Source organism: Octodon degus, unplaced genomic scaffold, assembly GCF_000260255.1.
Source record: "Octodon degus isolate 3935 unplaced genomic scaffold, OctDeg1.0 scaffold00127, whole genome shotgun sequence".
Lineage (NCBI taxonomy): Eukaryota > Metazoa > Chordata > Mammalia > Rodentia > Octodontidae > Octodon > Octodon degus.
The window spans coordinates 3660860-3678172 of record NW_004524703.1 but is presented as its reverse complement, the minus strand read 5'-3'; positions in this window follow the sequence as shown (position 1 = coordinate 3678172).

Below are 17313 nucleotides of genomic sequence, written 5' to 3'. Positions count from 1 at the left end.
TAGGGCACAACCTCTGCTTTTTAAGATTAAGTCTTGCTATGCTGTCCAAGCTGGCCTCCAACTCCTGGGCTCCCATCTTGGCATCCTAAGTAGCTACAACTTCAGGACTATGCCACTGAACCTATCTGTACAGCTTCTGGTTTTAATCTCAGATCAGAGAGAGATGCTGGGTGAGGCAGTCAGGCCAGAAGCCCAATGCACATGCCCAAGAAGGAGATGGTGCCCTCTGCTCTTGGAGCCTGACCTGAGCCATGGGCTGGGGGCAGCTGAGGGGCCCCTGCAAGCTGGCCAGACTTTCCCAATGGTATCTGATATTTGTTCTCATCCATACAGAGCCAAGGCTTGTTTTCACTTGTCCACCCTCTTTCATATAGATGACAAATTAGAGAGGCATGGTGAATAGTCTGTCATATATTTATATAGGGACATAGCTGGGATGTGAATACAACCCCATAGTGGTCTGTGTCTTTTGCTCCTCTTGACCACACGGAGGGCATGAGAGTGTCCCCTCCAAGGCAGCCTGCAGTTCAGGTATCCTTTACAACACCCTGAAAAATACACAGTGCAGTGCAATGGCTCACACATAGGTGGGTTTAATTTTTAATGTAACTAAGCTGAATTTCTCCAGCTGCTTTTCAACATGCCTATCCCAACCCAGAATGTTTTATAGTAGCCCCCATGTGAGGACTCCTTGGATACACTTCTGAGAAACAGAAAGACAGCTTGTCCCCACTATTTTAAAGCTTGGGAGATGAAGCTTCCCTGCAGGTGACACCACATCCTTCACAAACAGATGGCCTAGTCTCAGTGACTTGGGGAGCACTAGGTTTTTTTAAATAGTAATTGTTCTGAATCTTAATTGTCAAAACTGAGAAAGCTACTCATTAAATTGTTAGCCTGTATTCATATTCAGCAAACAACAGAAATCACTCTCTCGCACAGTAGAAATCCTGTGTTCTACTCTTCACCTCTCCTCCAACCATATTTCCATTTCTTTGTAAAATCTCTTCAGATTCCTATTTAATACGACAAGCTCCATTCTAAAATAAACTTTCAAAACTGGATCAATCACTCATACTGGCTTACTTATGGTGCTGACCTGACCTCTGCGGTTCCGTAGGGTCACACACAGAGGCTCAGCACTGTGACTGCAACCACACTGCGTGCCCTTGCTCTAGCTGTATGGGGCCACTGTTCAAGTAGCCTAAACACAGGCCAGTCTGAGGTGGCAGGAAGACTGTCCTTTCCCCTCAAATCCCACCACCCACAGCATGGAAATCCTTATACCAGATGTGTTAGTTACCCAACACCTTGCATTTTTCTGCCAGAACTAGAAAATATCCATCCAGATGAAAAAGTTTTGCTCAGCATCCTGCATACTCCTAACCAGGGCTAGAATCATTAGCAATGACTCCTATTACCAGTGAGAGGAAGCACTAGCCTAGAAATGGGTGGTCTTTTGGGACTAGTTTACCTTTCACTCTACAAACGATATAAAACTAAATTCAACTACATTCTAAAAATAAATCATTTTTATCAAGCACACCAGCACTTTAAGAGTCACTTTTTATTACTGGGACAAAACTCCTGATGCTTGCAACTTAAAGTACTGGTTTTCTTTGGCTCACGGTTTCAGGGAACCCAGTTCATGGCTTACTGGTTCCAGGGCAGAAACAGCATGGTGAAAGGGCATGGTAGAGGACAGCTGCTTATATCCTGCTTGCCAGGAAGCACAGGAAAAAGGAAGGAAGATGGAGCAGGACAGGATGGGAGGATACACCCCTTTAGGGCACCTCCCCAGAGCCCCCCTATTCTGATCAGGCCCCACCTCATAACATCACAGTTAGTCATAAACTAATCACTAGACTTACCCATTGATGAATATAGTGCCCCCATGGTCCAATCACCTGTTGAAAACCCCACCTCTGAATACTTGAGGCTTCTGGGGAGCATTTTATTATGGTCTGGATCATAATAAGCACCAAGTAGTGTTTAACAATTCTACCCTGAAGACAACTGATCTTCATTCTAAGGAATAAGCATGACTACTCCTACAAAAGTTACTCTCCAAAAGTGCTTTTGAGTTTAAAAGTGTTTGGAGTACACTATCTGGAAACACTCTAGGGAATTCTTTTGGAAAGCGAAACATCCCTACTTGCTGTGACACTCACCCTTAATATTACCTCCATTCATCCCTAAGGTGTCTGTTGCTGAGGCACAATGCTTTGTCAACAGTGTTTTGTCAACAGTGACCCTTGAAGAAGGCACACCTGTGGAAGGAGTCTTTTCCTTCGTCCCCTGGCTCTGGACTTTATCAGAGAGTGAGTGCACCAAACATGTTTGTTAAATAAATTGAGGAAAATAAAAAAGCATTGAGGTCTTTCTTCATTCTTTATAAGAGCCTCCCTCTGGGTGTGCAAGCTGTGCTTATACAGATGTCCCTGTATACGCCAACTCCCAGCATGCCAGACACCTGGGGTGACTGTCCTTACACACAGGGAGCCCTTCTGATCTCCTTGTCCTCTGCCTTTCGCAGCCATCTCCCTCCCAGTAGGCTCTACAGCAGAGTGGCCAGTAAGGAATAAAGAACAGACATTTCAGTGGTTGTTCTCTACACTGGCCAAAGGTGAGAACAGGAAAGATGCTCTTGGGAGAAACTATGCAATTCTAAAACTTTCAATTCTAAAATTCTCTCCACAGGGTACAAAATTAAGGTGAATCCATGGGGAACCACATTGTCTATAGAAGTAATAGGCTCTTCAGAGCCTTCAGAAGGCTCTGAATTATGATCTGGCCCATGATCCAAGGACTAGTCCAGAGAGAAAGAAGAAGGGAGCAGCAGGCCAGGAATTCAGGAAACAGGCCCGTTGCCAGCACTACCAGTCACCAGAGTGAAGGTCGCTTAAAGTACAAATGTGAGATTCAGGTTAAACTAATGGGTCGCAACCAAAGCCAGTTCAGCCCCTAAGGGACATGTGGTAATATGTGGAGATACTCTTGGCTATCACATGGAAGAGGATGGGGTGATACTGGCATCTAATAGGGAGAGGCCAGGGATGTTACTGAATACCCTACAACATGCAAGACAGTCTACACAACAAAGAATTATCCAGTAGAAAGAGTCAAGAGTGGTGAGCTTCAGAAAATCTGGACCAAAGCAAAGGTTATCATCAAGAATCTGTTCTAGTTTATGGCTCAGAAAACACTTCCAATGGTAGAACTATAAAATAGTAAAGCAATTGCAAACCAACAGAAAGTTAGTATAAAAAAGTAAGTGACACGAGTCACCCTCCAGAGGTACAATCAGAGGTTGTCTTTCCCAGAGGTCAATAGTTCAGGCCACAATTTGTTGAAGCAGCAAATAATTATTGAGCAACTACTGAGCGCCAGGTGCTCTGGGGGATCTGGATACGCTTGCAGCTGGTCATCTAAGGAATCCCCAAGAATACTGCCAAGTGGTTAAGTTCAGAAACATGGAATGCGGAGCTTGGACATCTTGAACCACTGCGAAGAGGAACTTTCCTCTTCCTTTCTACTTGTTTATAGCTCAACTTCCACACAAAATGTTCCTCTAAGGCCTTAGGAACTTTAGAGTTTTTGTTTTGTTTTGTTTTTTAATTCTTATAAAATAAGACTCTTGCCCTGAGGGAAACATGTGGCTTTCATTGCTGGAGTTGAGAGCAGCCAGTGAGCGGAGGTCATCTCTGCACTGCTCATCATTGCCTCCTTTACCCATATCTACCCAAGGAAAGTCCAGACACAGGGAGGACACCCACGAGCCATTCAAATGATTTCTGCTGCTGCGCTACACACAGGCAGCTGGAATCCCTACCAAGTAGCCTGGAAACTCATGGTGAACCTCCCCACAGCTGCTACACCTGAGACACAGGTAAGGCAGAGAGAAGGATAACTGAAAGATGTGACGACGATGTCAAGGATGAGGCTTGGAGCTTCTGTAACTTCCGCTGGAAGACATTTCATTTTATAATCATCATCTCTTCCAGTCTGTACGATTATTAAACAATAATCCAAGGATCTAACTGATAACTTCAGATGGATGAGCCTCTGTGTTATTATTTCTTTAGTTGGGTAAAGATGGTAAAGTGCTGCCCTAAAACCTTTCCTGCTATATGAATAAAACATTAGCATCTCTAAATTTAAACCTAAAACCCAATTAATTCATCAAAATGTCAGTTGTCACCTAAAGCATTTTAGTAGCAAGGAAATATCTTAGAATAAAGAATCTTCAGAGGAATAGTGGAGTGAACTGATTTCAGTCATCTTTCAAGAACCACTGTCACTTGTTCTCTTAGGGTTTATTCCTTCTGTGAAGCCTTAGAGAGGGTATTTGCGCAGATTGTGGATGGCACAAGGGACTCACTTTCTATGTGGTCTTAATTATAAAGTATCCTTGTATCCAACACAGCTATCACCTCTGTAAGCTGCTCATCAGCCCCTGAAGTCACAAACTGTGGTTATCATTCCATGGAGTTCATAGAGATAGGCGCAAACCGAATTATAAAGAGAAACCTTATTATGACTTCAGGGGTCAAAAAGATGACACCGTGAAGACCATAAATTCTATCACTGTCTTCAGTATAAGGCAAGCAGAAAATGGAAATAAGAATCAGAAAATTTCTATTTTCTAAAAGAAATTTTAAAACCGAAATAAAAATCGAGCATCCTGTCCACACCCATGAAAAATGCTTTCCAATGGTCTTAATTTTTGTTGTCCTATAGCCAGCGTTTTGCAGCCAAAACCAGAACTTGCTCCCTTGACTTTCCTCTGCAATTTAAAGTAAGTAAATTATCAATCAAATCAGGAGAATGAAGAAGACAGAGGTCATCTTAAAGGTTTACACTAAGTTAAATGCAATCATCACAGTCCTTTAAAGGCAAGTAAAGGCAAGGAAATTAATATTTAAAACCCACAGTTGCTCCCACAAATAACATAAAACCATCAAACTCACGTGAGTAGACTACTGACCTTTGGCTCGGACTTGAAGGTTTTAGGAATGATCTAAAGATAGACATACTTTTAGTGCCCAATATGATTAAAGCAGGAAAGTCTGATGTTTTATGCAAAAATCAACAATGTTCCAATTTCAAGCAACAAAGGTAAAAAAGAAATCTCAAAGTCACCAAGCTGTTAGTCCAGGTCTTTTCTTCACAAATAAATGAGTCATGCTCACTGCTTGTACTGACTGAAGGCTCAAAAGCAATCTCTGGCTCTGTCCAGCTGCAGGAGTGGGATCATCTAACTATAGTTATACACAGTTCATTGTAGTCAGCTTCTCTTTCCCAGCCTAAGCACATGCCCACCAAAGTGGTCCTGACCACACAGGTAATAGCTACTAATTGATCACAGCTTCGCCAAAGCCATCAGCTGAAACCCACTGCTAGAGGAAAGTTTGGTAACTCCAAGCACTTGCTTTGCCACCAACAGTGCCACTAGCTAGAAAGATCCACATAGAAACTCCTCACTGATGCAAAGTGAAGTTACTCTGGCTTAGGAGACACCAGAAGAGTTAAAGTCTGTTTAAAACTGCATTCTCCAAACAGCCGGTTGAGCTGACCCAGAGCCCAGTACACATTCAGATGCTGAGACAGATGAGCAGCCCAGGGCACTTTGATTCCCTGCATCGGTTTGGTTCTCGAGGTTAGTCACACCAGGGATGCCCTCTATGTTGCAACACCTCCAAAAGAAGGAGATGGGCGGAGGGGAGGGTCGCAGGAGAGAACAGGAGTGAGGAGTGGCAAGGTCCGGGAGAACTGTCGCTCCGTGCCCCTTGGTCAAAGTTGACAACTGGATTCAGGGTGCAAGTGGGCCCTGGACGTTGCTGCTCCAGCTTCTTAACCTAGCTACAGTGACTGGGGTAAGGACAGGACCAGAGGGCAGGGAAATGACGTCGGGGAGGAGGGGGACTTACTTTTGTAGCTCGCTGCCCAGGGCTGGTAGCCATAGTAGCCAGTGATGCGCAGAATCCGCTCTTCGATGGACGTGAGCCCCACGGGCCCGCTGGTGAGGTCTTCCACCGAGCGCGACCATTTCAGGTCCTCCTTGATGGCCTCGTCCACCACCAAGTACTTCAGCTGCCGGAGCTGAGGGCTGATGTCTGACAGTCGCCGGGGGCTGACGTCCGGTGACCTCCTCATGCCACTGGAGCCGCAGGCGCCGGGGCAGGCGGGGAGGGGGTCAAGGGCAGAGAGGGGCATTTCGGTGAGGCACGGGGCTCCCGGGGAGCTGGGCGCAGCCGGGGCCGGGGCGACCCTCCCGGACGCCGCCTCGGGGCCGGGCTGCCCCCGTGCCGCCCCCTGCTCTCCCTCAGAGCCCGGGCGTCGTGTCCCGTGTCCCCTCTCCGCGCCTCCGCGGGGCTCCTCGGGCGACGCAGGTTGGGGCGAGTGGTGAGGGAGAAGGTGCCTCAAACTTCACGAGCGGCTCACTGCCCTCCTGGCCCCGGGCCGCCCGCTCCCGGCTGCAGAGGGCCCTCGCCGCCCCCTCGCGTCCCCGCGCCCGGGGCGCTACTCACATGGCCGGGCTCTTGCCCCTGGGCGCGCCGCCGGGAAACTCTCGGATCCCCATAAGCGGCGGCGGAACGCGGCTGGGAGCGCCCAGACTCCAGGCGGAGGGGCCGCGGGCCCGAGCTCCCGGCGGCCGCCGGCCGGGGCGAGGGAGCGCACCTCGGCGAGTCCCCAGCGGGTCCCCAGCGCCCACGCGGCGCGAGTGCAGCCCGGCCCGGAGACCCCAGGCCGGCCCGCGGCACCTACTGCAGGACCCGACCACGGAGCAGCGCGCGCCCCTCGCCTGTCGCCGCCGCCGCCCTTGCCCAGCGCGGCCGCGGGCGGGCGCCTGGAGTGGAGAGAGCGCGCCCAGCCCCGGCTCCGGAACCACCTGGGCGGGCGGGAGGTGCCCGGGCCCGCGAGCGCCGACCAGGAGGGGGCGCTGCGCCCCGCTGCCCGCTCAGGTGCGAGCCTCCCAGGCGCCTGCAAACGGTCCTGCAACCCTGAGGCACGTGACGAGCCCCTCCGCCCTCCGGGACCTGACACACGCTCCGCTAGGGTTCTGCGCTTCACCCGCTTCCTCTCCGTACCGCTCTCGCCGGCCCATCTTTACTAGAAGACCCGGTTGCGTGCACAGATTGTCAAATAAATAAACAAACGGCACTTCCTAGGCTAAGATGAGACCCGTGAGCGCTTGAGGTCCTAGCCTGGGAGTTGATCGGTCAGGCCTGCACCACAGAGAGCGCACTCTCTAGTGAAGCGATTCTCACCGGTTCTCTCTTCTTAGATTCCCATCTCACGTATCTAACGGTCTTGTGTTTGTTCTTTCCACTGCCTGCCAGCCTTTCTCTCCGATTAGCTAATACCTTTCACAATATTGGGGCGAATTTAGAGAATATGTAAAGAAAATAGCAATAATCCACCCAAAGATGACTACAGTACTTTTGAATTATAAATATATTCTAGGTCAGTCTTTTTCCCAATGCAAAATACTTATTTTCCCACAAAACCAATTTCACAAATTGTATGTGTTAGTTTATGTACTGCGTTTTATGTTAAAAATATTGCTCCTCACTGTTAGTGGTGTTACACACCTATAATCCCAGCACTCATGAGTCTCAGGCAGGAGGATTGCCATGAGTTCGAGGCCAGCTTCAGCTACATAGTAAGCTTAAGACAAGTTTGAACTATATGGCAAGACCTTATCAAAAAAAAAAAAAAAAAAGATGACTAGATAGATGTGTGTGTATATATGTAGTTCTTCAGCAAACTACAATACAGCAGAACTTCCTCAACTTGCTAAAAAGTGTTACCCAGACTGACAGCTAATACCCCGATTAATGATGAGAAACTAGGAGCTTTCCAGCTAAGGTCAATAGAAGAATGTCCCTTCCCAGCACTCCTTTCCAATACTATTGGGAAGTCCTAGTTCATGAAATTAGTGTTTGAATTTTGTATTAGTACCTATTTGCAAAACATAGTGAATACTTTAATCTTCCGGAGTTGGCAAGTGCTAGTGCTTTCTACTGGCCACGCCCCTTTCCTCCCCTCTCTTCACCCCTTAGTTAATGAAATTAAACAAGAAAAGAAGTAAAAGCTGTGCCCATTGTGAAGGAAGAAGTAAAAGAAGAGCTAACCCATCCTTATTTGTGGGTGACCTGATCGTATATGCAGAACATTTGAAATGATTGAGCAAAACCCCTATTAAACTTGTAAGAAAGCATATGAACTTTGAAGTATATAGGCTAATGTATAGGATCAACTGCTTTGCTATGTGCCAGCATTAACTATTTGGAAATAGCAATGAAAACATGGTGCTATTTATGTTAGCTCTCCTCAAAACTGAAATAATGAAGTATGAGCCTAACAAAAAGATCTATAATGGCTTTATGAGGAAAACTGTACAAAAGAAATCAGTGGAGAAATAGTCCATGTTTATGGACAGAAAGACAAAATATTATTAAGATGTCAGGTCTTAATTTCATCTACAGTCAATATAACTCAACTGTGTGTAGGCTCCACGTAGGAGGAAAACCTTATGATGTTCTCTGTAGCACAGTAGGATGACCATAACTGATTGACTTTTTTGTGTGTGTGGAACCAGGGATTTGAACTCAGGTCCTTGAGCTTGCCAGGCAAGTGCTTATTCTACTGGGCCATCTCCCTGGCCCCTGATTGACTATTAACTAATAACTAATTGAATATCTCAAAATAGCTGCAAGAGAGAATTTGAATGTTTCCATTACAAAGAGATAATACATATCTTCATCATCACATGATGTATAAGCCAGTTACTTTGCCTGGTGATTATACTTTGTAGATATGTATTAAAAGGCCGCCCCGTACCACATAAATATTTACAAGTATGGTGTGAATTAAATTTTTTTAAAAACTTCAAAATAAAAAATAGAAAAGGCTTATATGGAATGGCATAAGGAGAAAAAGTCTGAGTGCTGACACTCTCTAACCTAAGACCGTATAGCAATCGTAACTAAGAGAGAATGGTATTGGTGAAAGGAAAGGCATATAGAGATATAGAAGCAAATGTAGAGGCCACAAATAGATTTTATACATGCAGCCAGGTGATCTCTGACAAAAAAGCAAAGGAAATGCTACGGAGAAAAGATAATCTTTCCAGCAAAAGGTGCTGAAACAACTAGAAATCCACATATCAATAAATACATAAACAACTCTTCATGCAGACTTCACACTCTTGGGCTAGGGAGACAGCTCAATGGCATAAGGACCTGCCTGGTGAGTGCAAGGTCCTGAGTTTGATCCCTAGTACCAATAAGTAAACAGTTTGTTTCACCCGCTTCATAAAAATTAATTCAAAATTTATTATTGGCCTAAATATGAAATATAAAACCCTTAGAAAAGGAACAGAAAAATCGAGATCTTATTTGTGTTTCTTGGATTGGGGAGCTAGCTTAGCAGTCAAAGCACCTACCTGGCAAGCACAAGGACCTGAGTTTCCTGGTACTGCATGCTATGCCAGCCCTGTACCACGCTGGCCACTGAAACTGGGCATGGTGGTGCACGCCTGTAATCCCAGTGCTGGAAAAGCTAGACAGGAGGGTCACTACGAGTCTGAGCTGCAAAGTGAGACCTGTACCAAATAAACAAGCTGTCACTATTTCTCAGTGACATTTCAGATACAACATCAATGGCTTAATTCATGGAAAACATGATGAAGTTAAAAAAAATTTAAATTAGTAGTTTTTATCCTGCAAAATACACTGGCAAGGCAATAGGAAGAAGCTGGTAAGCTTGTAAGTCAAAAACTGATAGAAAAGGACATATATTATAGAGGACTATTTTCTAAATAAGAACTCTTAAAAGTCAACAGTGAGAAAATGAACAACTCAATAAGAAATTTGTGAACCATCTATCTGAACAGGCCCATCACTAAAGATGACTTACAAAAATAAACATATGGAAAGATGCTCCATATATATCATTAGAAAAGTGCAACTTTAAATAACAAAAGTACATTAGTACATACGTACTGCATATATGAGCAAAGTGGATTAAATCCAAAGCACTGAAACACCAAACCCAGCCAAGATGTGGACCAATAGAAGCACTCACTCCTTGCTGATGAGAATGGAGCATGGTGCAGCCACTTTGGAAGTCAGCTTGGAGAGTCTCACAATAGGAATCACACTCTTACCATATGATCCAGCAACCATGCTCTATGACAGTATCCAAATGAATTAAAAACTTAGGTCCACACAAAAATCAGCAATACCATATGTGTAACAGTTTTATTCATAATTGCCAAGGTATCCTTCAATAGATAAGCAAACAAATGCATCTATACAATGGAATATCATTTGATCTCCCATAAAATGCACTACCAAGCCATGAAAAAATGCAGAAGATTTAAATGCATAATACTAAGTCAAAGAAGGCAACATAAAAGACTACATACTATGGATTCCAACTGTATGATATGCTGGAAATATCATATAGTTGGAAAAAATATTTTTACTGTCTTTTATGGAGGTAGTAAAAAGTTCATGGATTGCCATGGGTTAATGAGGCAGGAAAGACGGATATTGGGACCACTGGGAATTTTAGGACAATGAAACTTCTCTGAAAAATGCTATTGTGCTGGATGCACATCATTATATGTTTGTCAGAATCAATGAGATAACACAGAGCAAAACTTTATGTAAACTGTGGATTCATAATAATGTGTCAGTGCAGGTTCACCAATTGTGATAAGTGCTCTGCTCTGGGGCATGTTGACAGTAGGGAGCGACTGTATATGTGACCAGAGGGGAGGATTTTAGAAACTTTCTATATGTTCCTCTCAAAGCTGCTACAAATATAAAATTACTCTAAAAATAAATGCATGTTACTGTTATGACTTGTATCTAGTTGTACTCCCAAAGCCTCATGCAGTCATTGAGGCAGCTTCCAGAGTTGGATCTAGGATGAATTTATGATCCATTCCTGGGATTATGGGTGTGAGTGCTACACCCACCCTGGGACTGATAATCTGCATACAGATGTAAGGAGGGGAGAGAGGTTTGCTAGCTGCCTCAGCTGCTGCTCCTCCCTTTGCTCTTTGCTGTTTTCCACCACCATGAACAGCTGCCCTCTGCCTTGGAGCCAGCTGAGTATGGACTGAAACCTCCACTAACTGTGAGCTAAATAAACCCTTCCTTCCTTAATTCTGGGTGTTGGGTATTTTGTCCCAAGAGCGGGAGAAAAATAAGACAGTTACTTAGTGACATTTTATTAAAGTGTTTTCCAATGTCATTGTACTCTTTTAAAAGTGTTCTCCAAGTTTTATTAAAGCATAATTAATAAATAAAAATTGTATACATTTGCAGTGTACAATGCAATGTATCATTCACATGTATATGGAGAAATTATTAAATTGAGTGAATGAACACACCCAGCATTTCATACACTTATTCTTTTGTGATGAAAATACTTAATATTTACTGCCTAAGCTATTTTCTAGTTAAAATACACTATCATTAACCACTGTCACCGTGTTGTTCAGTAGATCTGCAGATCTTATTCAGCCTATCTGAAACTTCATGCTCTTTGACAAGAATCTTTGAATTCCTCCCCCAACCTTCATTCACAGGCAATCACCATTCTATTCTCTGTATCTATGAGTTTAATTTTCCTAGATTCAGTGAGATGCAGAATTTGTCGGTCATTCTTTCTTGCTTATTGTATATATAATATTTTTATTGCATTGTATTCATTTTTATTTAAAACACTGTAGAACCTTCAGATCATTACACTCCTCATTAAAGTTTTTCTCTTCTCTTATTAGGTAGATAGAGGAAGGCATAGATCACTAAACAAATCAGAGACTAAACTAGTTTTGGACTTGATTGCAGTTTTAGTAAGATTCTGCTACTATTCCACCTCCCACCCCCAGGGTATAGTTCTCCCAGGCATTTTATTGCAGGAAATACATCTCTGTTCTTCTGAGATTCTCAGGTCTGGCCTCTGGCAACCTGCCCTCACAGTGTGAAAGATGCATTTATACCTAAAGATGCATTTGTACCTGGAGAGTTACAGGTGCTCTTTGAACAGAGTTTTCCAAGTGTGCCTCTGCTGCTTCACCCCCATGATGTATCTGGGGATTCTCTGCCTTGACAAGCTTCCTCCTAGCCCTAGCTTCCATAATGCAGTCCTAGACCTTAGCAAATATTCCATGGGAAAAATAGGGCTCTTCAGTTTCACAATTTATTCCCTTGCTCTGTTCAATCACCAAAACCTTGGTTTATTTCCTTTTTGGCCAAGGCCTACTTCCAGGATCATTTTCAATCTTCAGCTTATTCTAAGAATTGGCAAATATTAACCAGTAAAAAGCTAACAGTCAAAAACTGTTGATGACCATCAGATTACTTTTGAGCAGTCTTCCCTTCTCGAGAATATAAATTCATCTATTAGCTGCCTCTTCCACAGCTCTCTGGTACATTTGAGAACATTATTTACTGGCTTTCCTAGTTGTTTCAGTAAAAGCGTTGGTCTGCTAAAATCACTTGGTTGCAGATGTCTTCTTGATACACAATATTGTAGACATTTATTCATTTTTCTTTTTTAAAGTACTTATGTACTTATATTCAAGCTAAAATGTTTGCCAAGGTGCCTTCAGAAATTTAATGTAAAGGTTCTTTTCTTTAAAATCTTGGCTTTTCTTTGGTTCTTTTAGTTAATTTAAGGGAAAGGACAAAGGATAGAAATCATTCAGTAGCTTCATTGTTTTATTATTTATTTATCTTTTAATGTATTTGGTTGTTACAAGATCTTACCACACAGCTCAGACTCATAGTGATTCTCCTGTTTTTCAACCTCCCCAGCTCTGGAATTACAGGCATACTCCACTATGCCTGGACTCTGTGGCCGGCTCAGCCCACGCTGGCACAGGGCTGGCATGGCGTGTGGTGCTGGGAATTGAACTGCGATCCCTGCACTTGCCTAAGCTTGCTTAAGCAGGCGCTTTTGGATGCTGAGCTAGCTCACCAGCCCCAGTGGCTCCATTTTAGTTAGCTGGTGCTTTATTAATTTTTTAAATAACTATAGTTCTGGGGTCAGGATAACAACAGCAGCCAGTCAGTACATCATGCTGTCAGGAGGATGAAGTTCTGTGTTTTTCACTTTCTTTTTATAATACAACATCAACAAATAAGTTTATCAAGATGAGTTCTATGCTGCAAGCCAAGAACATATGCTAATACCTCTTAACAAAGAATAAAATGCACATGTTTATTTTATTGAAATTAGCAAATGAAAGCTTAACTCATTAACTTTCAGATATTACTTTATTAAAATATTATTTTGATACAAGAATAGTGATAAAAACATCCAAGGGCCTTAAAATATTTAGGTACCTGACTATTATAAAATTTAATTAAACATTTATTGAGTACATATTATGTGGTAGGCTAAAATAAGGCACACACCATTGGTCTTTAATTGCCACTTATTATAGTAAATAAGAAAATAAGTGTAATATACCTCAGTATAGGCCACCTCCAGTGTATGTAAATGATTCTGTAGGAACCTGCAGGTGTATGCAAATGAGACTATAGAACTGAGTGGGAGGAATTTCCAAGTCAGCTCTGGGAAAAGAGTTGAGGAGACAGAGCATCAGAGAGATGTCAGGCAAGGCTTCCTAGATTAGAAATAAACTAATTTCAGAAATGAATATGAATTAGCCAGGAAATACAGAAGGAGGTGAAGGAACTGGAGGAGGACAGAAGGTTGTTACAGAAGAAAGAAGCAGTAGTTGCAAAATGTGAGATAGGAACCAACTTAGAGAGCTCAGGCTGGTTGGGGAGCATGGAAAGTGGGAGTGGTGAGGTGGGCATAGTCAGATCGGGAAGGGCGTCACAAAGCAAGCCACTGTGATGGCTCTGGGGAGTAATGAACAAGATCCTAAGTGGCTCCCTCGCATCCACTCCTTCCTCCCTCCTTCGCCAGAGTCACTCCTCCAGAGGCCAGTTTGAGCATGTCGCTTTCCTATGGAAGACTCTGCACTGCAGTTCCTTTTTTAAACTACAGACCTCGGTCGTTCGCCTCGCCCCACTGACCTGCTCCTGGCCTTGCGTCATGCAGCAGCCTCCACTTGCACCAGCTTTGTAAAGCCCATGCAGTCTGTTTTACGAGCTTTGTCCTCCAGGACTGTGTGCCTAGGGAAGGTGCCACTGTCACTTCTGTCACCTTTTCAGTTCTTTCCCCTACCTGGAATCTTCTGCTCAGACTCCCTCTCTCTAGGAAGCCCTTTATGACCCTCACCAAGGTGGATTAGGTCTTTCCTACACAACCTGAAAGGAATCTACAATAACTTTCATTAGAGACTTGTTACATGTTAATTTGTAGGATAATCTGGCTAATGCCTATCTCCCTAATTAGGCTAAAAAGGTGAGACTAAGATTGCTTTGCTTCCTCAGTGGCCATCATATCTAACATAATGCCTGTGTTGACTCTGCTCAAAATGCATTTGTTAAGTACATAGCAGAGGAAAATAAATGAGAGAATGAAACTGTAATTGGACAATAAAGTATGTGATGAATGAGACTCATACTATCGTGCACATTCATTTAGACCTTCTGTTCCTGTCAGTTCCCATTTCTAGGTTAACACTAGATTCTCTATCAAGCGTTGGAAGGGGAGAGACTTTTAATTTCCTTCTAGGTTATCTCTTTGAGGCTTTTACCTCAGCCTTTCTTCAAACCTCATTTTTCAACCCAGATAGTATGTCTAGCAAAAAAATGTCCTGGATTTTCTGAGTCAATTGCAACTTCAAACGTCCTGTTCCACTGTTCTCAAGAAAATGCACTCCCAATGACAAGCTATATGTCTCAAGTTTTGGTTCAGAAAATAGAGTTGTGATGTATGTCTCTGATATGCTTATGGAAGGTATGTGGGTTAGGATATATATAAAGTTGTATAGACTTATAGATATACAGATATAGATATAATACAGCTAACATATGATACAAATATAGATATGGATATATGATTGATAGATAGATGATCAGTGATAGTTGCCTACAATGAACACTTCATTGTTTACTTTGTCTCAACAAATGGTGACCTCTCTTAATCTAGAGACTATGCCCTTCATTTCTTTCTCTAACTCCCCAGTGCTCAGTGGCTAAGAGAAGGTTGGTAGACTGACCACTAACATGGTGCAGGCAGTAGATTTCTAATTATTGTGCAAAGTGCCTGGGGGAAAGTCTTTTCTCAGACTCCCCACACATTTGACCCCACCAGCTATAATCTATAGCTTTAGCTGAGATTCTAACATGATGCTGCTGCATGCTTCCAAGCATCCTCTGTGTTGTCTCCTATCACATGGGTTCAACAAGGCATTACAAGAAGAAGATGAGCTTGGGCTGGGAGATAGCTCAGCAGCATAAGCACCTTGCTGGCAAGCATAAGATCCTGAGTTTGAGCCCCAGTACAAGAAAGAAAGAAAGAAAGAAAGAAAGAAAGAAAGAAAGAAAGAAAGAAAGAAAGAGCTCAAAAGGGAATGCTGCCTGCTAAGAGAAAAAGAGAAGAAATGGATGCAATAAAAAACCTTGGACATCCAGCACACACCTGTAATGTCAGAACTTGGGAAGCTGAGACAGAAGGATTGCTGTGTGTTTGAGGCTAACCTGAGCTACATAAGAGAGTACGAGGCTGGCCTGCACTACATAGTGAGATGTTGTCTCAAAAACAAAACAAAATAAAACCCTTGGGATCTTGTGGGATTGCTTCTAGACCCCAAGCGGTAAGGGTAGGACTTAAGAGGCTCTGAACAATGCACTGCATGAGCATGTGTGGTCTTCCCACTCTGATCAGCTTCAGTATAGCTCACTTCAAATTTAGAGAGCAAATTTGTGGATGAGGGTGGAAAGACATAATGCAGACATGAGAACAGTTATATCTAAAACAGAGTTTTGAGCCTAGTTGTTGGTACACAGAACTAACTGGAGGCCAGGATATAAGTTTTTATGAAAAATGTATATGCAAAGAAAGAAACCATTTAATTCCAACTAAAAATGCCATTGGCTGCTCAACACCTCATACAGCATTCAGGCTTGCCTTGATAGTAAGAAGGGGGCTGTCCAAGCTTCACTGGCAGAAGCACCCTCCCCATCTTTGATCTCCATGGAGGACAGTGGAAAAGAATGGACTTCCAAAAGAACAGAGCCAAGGGTCCAAGGGAAACAATAGACAAGGGTTCTTCTTGAAGAACAGAGTCAGGATTTAGCTGAAGAATGCCCTCAGCTAAATCCCTCCCAGGACAGGAAGCCAGCCAATGTCTGCTTTCCAGAATCTCATCATTGCTGGGAACCAGCAATTGCTGGGAACCAGCAATTGCTGGGCCCTGCTCACCTAATTGCTGCTGTTTTCTTATCCCTTTCCAACATTCTATCTTCAATGTGCCCATGGAACTAGATCCTATCTTTTTAATTAAAGATTGCTTTGTGGTTACCTTTGAATCTAAGGAAGAGGAAAATGGAAAAGTCACACAGCACTGGAGAGATCTGGGCTTAGAGCTAGGGCAGTAAGTCCGTAAGACCCTGATCTATTCTCTTAAGGAAGGAGTGAGCACTCTATAAGCCCATATGGTGATGAGAAATGGGTATTTGCTCACTGTGAAAGAGATAATGCCGCCATGACACTTGTGAAAACCTGCTTCCCATCTTATGTGCTTAGCCTGGGCACTGAGAAACGTGATCTGTCTGAGCCACCTTCATAGGGAGCCCATCCGACAGCCTTCTTAGAGGAGCATGAGTAGAATCATACACCCTTTCCTGGCTCAGCCGCCCAGACTTCCTCGGTGATGTTTACCATGTGCTTTGCTTTGGTGCTGAGGAATGAGGAAGCTGCCAGGTAGAAGCAGCCGATGGTCCTGAGTTTTCCCCAAAGAGAGCTGCCCAGGGGACCTACCTACGCAGGAACATTCCCTTTGGAAACTTCATGAGAAAAATCAAAACTGTAGTTGTACAAAGAAAACAAAACCAAACTTTCTATACGTGATAAGTTGCTGACATTTCAGTCTCTTGTTGCTGCAGCACAATTGCACAAGCACCGTGGACAGACTAGCTGACATTCCCAGCGGTTCGCTTGACTTTTTTTTGGCTGTGTGTCCTCTTGGAAATTTCTCGCTTCTGGAACCTTTGTTTAATCACTGGAAACTAAAAAGAAAGCATCAGTGTCAGCAAAAACACAATCTACTTGTATCTTTTCAAGATGTTCATTTACCAAGAATGCTATAAAGCAGAAAGTAGTAAGAGAGAAGATACGTCCACAAGTGACAAAAATAAGAGGTAAAAT